We start from the raw sequence: 6,000 nt of genomic DNA, 5'->3' as shown, positions 1-6,000 counted from the left end.
TTTAGATCTAAGCAATGCACCCAGAGGTTCTGAAACAGCTATCGTGTTTACAAAACGACACATAACCATACCCTAGAAAAAGTGCCTGTCAAAGCTGCCAAGTCAAGCACTCAAATGCTAAAGTTAACATTGATTACAATTTTTAATTTGCTTACCATATGTATTGTAATAGATATTTAATTATATAGCCACCTACCAATCTCTATTTCATGCATCTGCTCCAAAGACAGAAAGTTATGCAATGGTGAAAATAGTCACCTGCAGAACTCATGCCTCCCTAATTGTAGAAACCAGAATATGCAACATTTAAGGCCTTTTCCCAGTTAAGGAAGCTCTGTATAGATTCTAAGACCACATTTCACTGTAGTACCCAGAACATCTTTCCAGTAAAAGATTTAAGCTACGTTTAGCATCTCACAGGTTTGCTCTCTACCTCAGTCTTACCCTCTACCCCCAGGAAGATGATTCATTCTTTTTACAGTCACAGGTTGTTTCCATAGAAAGCTAATGGGAGAAAAGCATTCCTTATACCAAGTGCAAGTAGTGGTTTGTTATGGATCTACACTCTTCCCATATTCTTCAGCCAAAGTATGCAAGTTCTCTCTCACACATAAGTGGTTGAGCACCACCCTTATTTTTAGAATTGTAGATGTTTCTTTATGGCACAAAAAACAATTTGTTTGAGGAAAGAACCATGATCTGAAATTTTATTTGATATACTATGCAAGTTGGCATAAAGTATAGAAACTAGGATCAATGGGTTCAGCACACCTAATGAAGCCAAGATGCATGGCAACATTTTGTAAGAATTTAGATATCTGAAGCATTGAAGAACTCATGCCTTTTTTTCTAGGTTCACCAGAACAATCTCTCAAGTCAATGCAAGAAATTGATAATAAAGAAAATACTAAATTAATATGTGAGAAAGTTCAGACCCATTTTGAAACCCATGCCCAAATTGCCAGTTGGCTAAACCAAGTGTGGGTTTATACTGTCAAACAAAGACGACTGCATCAAAAACAGAATGAACATTTTGCAGCTATGCTGTGTCTAAAGCTTAGTCCCAGAAAGGTGGCTGTTCATATATGACTCTTCATGTCCCCAGTAATGGCCACTCAGTGCCAGCACTTCAGGCATTTGAAAAACAGTATAATAGTACATTCCTAGCAACTGACTTCATGTTGGCATATCAAACTATCTAGGTATAGATAATCTCAAATATGACTAAGTGATCCCATGATAGTCTCTCTTACATAGCCTTCTAGTTTCTCATCACTACACACAGGTGTATGTGGTACATAGCTCATTCCTTTGCATCTTCATTACTTCCTTAAAATACTGCAACAATAGCTTATATTAGAATAGAACCACAGACTCATTTAGGTTGAAAAAGACCTTTAAGATCATCGAGTCCAACCATAAATTTAACACTGCCGTCTCCACCACTAAACCACGTCCCTAAGTGTCATGTCTACGCGTCTTTTAAATACTTCCAGGGATGGTGACTCAACCACTTCCCTGAGCAGCCTCTTCCAATGCTTGACCACTCCTTCAGTAAAGAAATTTTTCCTAATATCCAATCTAAACCTCCCCTGGCACAACTTGAGGCCATTTCTTCTCATCTTACCGTTAGTTACTTGGGAGAAGAGACCAACACCCACCTCGCTACAACCTCCTGTCAGGTAGTGGTAGAAAGCGATAAAGTCTCCCCTCAGCCTCCTCTTCTCCACGCTAAATAACCCCAGTTCCCTCAGCCACTCCTCATAAGGCTTGTGCTCCAGGCCCTTCACCAGCTTTGTTGCCCTCCTCTGGACACGCTCCAGCACCTCCATGTCCTTCTTGGAGTGAGGGGCTCAAAACTGAACACAGGATTCGAGGTGCGGCCTCACCAGTGCCGAGTACAGGGGCAAGATCACCTCCCTGCTCCTGCTGGCCACACTATTTCTGATACAGGCCAGGATGCCGTTGGCCTTCTTGGCCACCTGGGCACACTGCCGGCTCATGTTCAGCCGGCTGTCAATCAGCACCCCCAGGTCCTTTTCCTCCGGGCAGTTTTCCAGCCACTCTTCCCCAAGCCTGTAGCGTTGCCTGGGGTTGTTGTGGCCAAAGTGCAGGACCCAGCACTTGGCCTTGTTGAATCTCATACAGTTGGCCTCAGCCCATCGATCCAGCCTGTCCAGGTCCCTCTGCAGAGCCTTCCTACCCTCCAGCAGATCAACACTCCTGCCCAGCTTGGTGTCATCTGCAAACTTACTGAGGGAGCACTCGATCCCCTCATCCAGATCATTGATAAAGACATTGAACAGAACTGGCCCCAACGCTGAGCCCTGGGGAACACCGCTCGTGACCGGCTGCCAGCTGGATTTAACTCCGTTCACCACAACTCTCTGGGCCCGGCCATCCAGCCAGTTTTTTACCCAGCGAAGAGTACGCCCGTCCAAGCCATGGGAAGCCAGTTTCTCCAGGAGAATGCTGTGGGAAATGATGTCAAAAGCTTTATTAAAGTCCAGGTAAACAACATCCACAGCCTTTTCCTCATCCACTAAGCGGGTCACCTTGTCATGGAAAGAGATCAGGTTGGTCAAGCAGGACCTGCCTTTCATAAACCCATGCTGACTGGGCCTGATCACCTGGTTGTCCTGTACGAGCCGCGTGGTGGCACTCAAGATGATCTGCTCCATAACCTTCCCTGCACTGAGGTCAGACTGACAAGCCTGCAGTTCCCCAGATCCTCCTTCCAGCCCTTCCTGTAGATGGGAGTCACATTTGCTAACTTCCAGTCAACTGGGACCGCCCCGGTTAGCCAGGACTGCTGATAAATGATTGAAAGTGGCTTGGTGAGCACTTCCGCCAGCTCCCTCAGTACACTTGGGTGGGTCCCATCTGGCCCCATAGACCTGTGTGTGTCTAAGTGGCGTAGCAGGTTGCTAACCGTTTCCCCTTGGATTATGTGGGCTTCATTCTGCTCCCTGACCCTGTCTTCCAGTTCAGGGGGCTTGGTACCCCGAGAACAATTGGCCTGACTATTAAAGACTGAGGCAAAGAAGGCATTAAGTACCTCAGACTTTTCCTCAGCCTTTGTCACTGTCTCCCATCACATCTGAAAAAGCACGGAGATTCTCTGTAGCCCTCCTTTTGTTCTTAATATTTTTATAGAAATATTTTTAATTGTCTTTTACCGCAGTACACAGATTAAGTTCTAGTTGGGTTTTGGACCTTCTATTTTTCTCCTTGCATAGCCTCATAACACCTTTGTACTCCTCTTGAGTTGCCTGTCCCTTCTTCCAAAGGTCATAAACTCTCCTTTTTTTCTTGAGTTCCAGCCAAAGCTCTCTGTTCAGCCAGGCCGGTCTTCTTCCCCACCGGCTCATCTTTTGGCACATGGGGACGTGTGCGGCTTCCGTGCCTTTAAGATTTCCTTCCTGAAGAATCTCCAGCCTTCCTGGACTCTTTTGCCCTTCAGGAATGCATCCCAAGGGACTCTGTCAACCAGGCTCCTAAACAGGCCAAAGTCTGCCCTCCAGAAGTCCGAGGTAGCAGTTCTGCTGACCCCCCTCCTTATTTCTCCGAGAATCGAAAACTGTCATTTCATGATCGCTGTGCCCAAGAAAGCCTCCAACCACCACATCACCCACAAGTCCTTCTCTGTACACAAACAACAGGTCCAGTGGGGCACCTGGACCCAAATACCCTTGAAAGCAAATTTCCACGGGACCTTACTAACTAGTTCCTTGAGCAGCCTAAAGCCTGCTCTTCCAAAAATCCAGGGTAGCATCTCTGCTGACAGGTTTTCTCATATTGCCAAAGATTTCAAACTCAACAACTTCGTAATCACTATGGCCATAACAGCCACTAATCATCACTTCACCCACAAACAACAGATCTAGGAGGGCACCTTTCCTACTCAGCTCCCTTAGCACCTGTTGCAAAAAGTAATATTCAATGTGCTTCAGGACCTTGACAGACTTTTGGAGTGGGCCCATGCAAACCTCATGAAGTCCAACAAGGACAAGTTCAACATCCTGCACCTGGGTCAGGGCAATCTTCAGTATCAGTACAGACTGGGGGATGAAGGGATTGAGAGCAGAGGAGAAGGACTTGGGGATACCGGTGGATGAAAAATTGGACATAAGCCAGCAACACGCGCTTGCAGTTCAGGCGGCCAACCATATCCTGGGCTGCATCAAAAGAAGGGTGGCCAGCAGGTTCATGAGACCTTACCTGCAGTACTGCATCCAGCTCTGGGGTCCCCAGCACAAGAAAAACATGGACCTGTTGGAGCGGATCCAGAGGAGGGCCACAAAAATGATGGAACACCTCTGCTATGAAGAAAGGCTGAGAGAGTTGGGGTTGTTCAGCCTGGAGAAGAGCTCTGGGAAGACCATATTGTGACCTTTCAATACTTAAAGGGGCTTATAAGAAAGATGGAGAGAGACTTTTTACCAAGGCCTGTAGTGACAGAACAAGGGACAACAGTTTTAAACTGAAAGAAGGTAGATTTAGATTGGATGTACAGAAAACAGTGGTGAGACACTGTAACAGGTTGCCCAAAGAAGTTGTGGATGCCCCATTGCTGATAGTGTTCAAAGTCAGGTTGGACGGGGCTTTGAGCAACCTGGAAAGATTTCCATGCCCATGCCAGGGGGGTTGGACTAGATGTTCTTTAAAGTCTCCCCAGGGTGAAAATTCCTTCCTGACCCCAGACCCAGGAGAAGAGTGGTGTCCTCATGCTGAAAAAGAAGCACCTATTTGTTGCAAGAGCAGCAGGCAGGAACTTATCTGAATCAGCCCAGAGGAGCCCTGGCAAGAGGCTGCAGAGGAAGGAAAAAAACCCCCGGGGACCAGTGCCAATCTGCCCCGGGGGAAAAATTCCTTCCTGACCCCAGAGCTGGCGATCGGCTGTCCCCTGAGCACTGAGCAAGGCCTGCCTCCCGGCCCCACGGGGCGGTCACACCTAACAGGGAGGCCACCACTGCCCGGCCCCTTCCCTCCCGCAACCCGGGCCCATCTCGGGGGCTTCCCAGAGTGGCAGAAAGCCCCCGGACGGATCAGCCTTGGGGATGAGAATCCTCCCCGTGCCCGGCAGGACACCGGTGGCTGCTCCAAAGCACTGTGGAAGGTGCTGGCTCTGATACCCCTTGCAACACCTTTGCAGCCCATTCCTTAGTGCCGCTGCCACTGGCTCCGCAGGGGATGAGGACGGCGAGCTCTGCAGTGCTCCTAAGCACCGAGAACACATTCCCTTGGTCTCGGCAGGCCACCAAGCCAACCTCTGCCACTGCTATCCGGCTGAAAAGGCCTGACAGCCGTGGGCACCTCCAGGTGTTTGTGGCACTTCCGATCTCCCCAGGAGCTTGTCTCCATTCCCCGAAGGAAGGATGAAGCAGGATTTCCATCCAGCAGTTGCAGCTTTGAACGTGGCCCTGCCAGGAGCTGGGACTGCGACAGAGGACGTCCAGCAGCCTCAACCAGCCTCGAGTCTTCCCCCTTCAGTCTTCCCCATCATCCAAATTCTTGTTGTGACCATGAGACCTTGCAGTGACCTCCTGCTCTGCTCGTCCTGTTCATAGAACCATAGAATCATTTAGGTTGGAAAAGACCCTTAAGATTATCGAGTCCAACTGTAAACCTAACACTACCAAGTCCACCACTAAACCATGTCCCTAAGCACCACGTCATAAAGCTTAGTGGTTGGCCGACAAGCACGGGAAACACCCTGTCCTGCCTCACACCTTTGCAGGGTCACCGTCCTGAGCAATGGCCATGGCCTCGGCTTCTGCGGCAGAGGGCAGCCAATGCCTCTGGCACGTGGAGGGCTGCTACGCTTCAGTGCCACGCTTCAAGCAACAGACCACAGCACGTGCCGCTGCATTGAAGCTTCACGCTGTGGACCCAGCTGAGATCTTGGTCCTTGAGACGAAAAACCAGCCTGACAAGGCAGGCCAGCCTCTTTGCCAACTGCCACCTTGCACTGAGCTGCAAAGATGGGGTCAGGCTCAT

This window comes from Calonectris borealis, chromosome Z (assembly GCF_964195595.1).
Source record: "Calonectris borealis chromosome Z, bCalBor7.hap1.2, whole genome shotgun sequence".
NCBI classification, from domain to species: Eukaryota; Metazoa; Chordata; class Aves; order Procellariiformes; family Procellariidae; genus Calonectris; species Calonectris borealis.
This window is presented reverse-complemented; position numbering follows the sequence as displayed.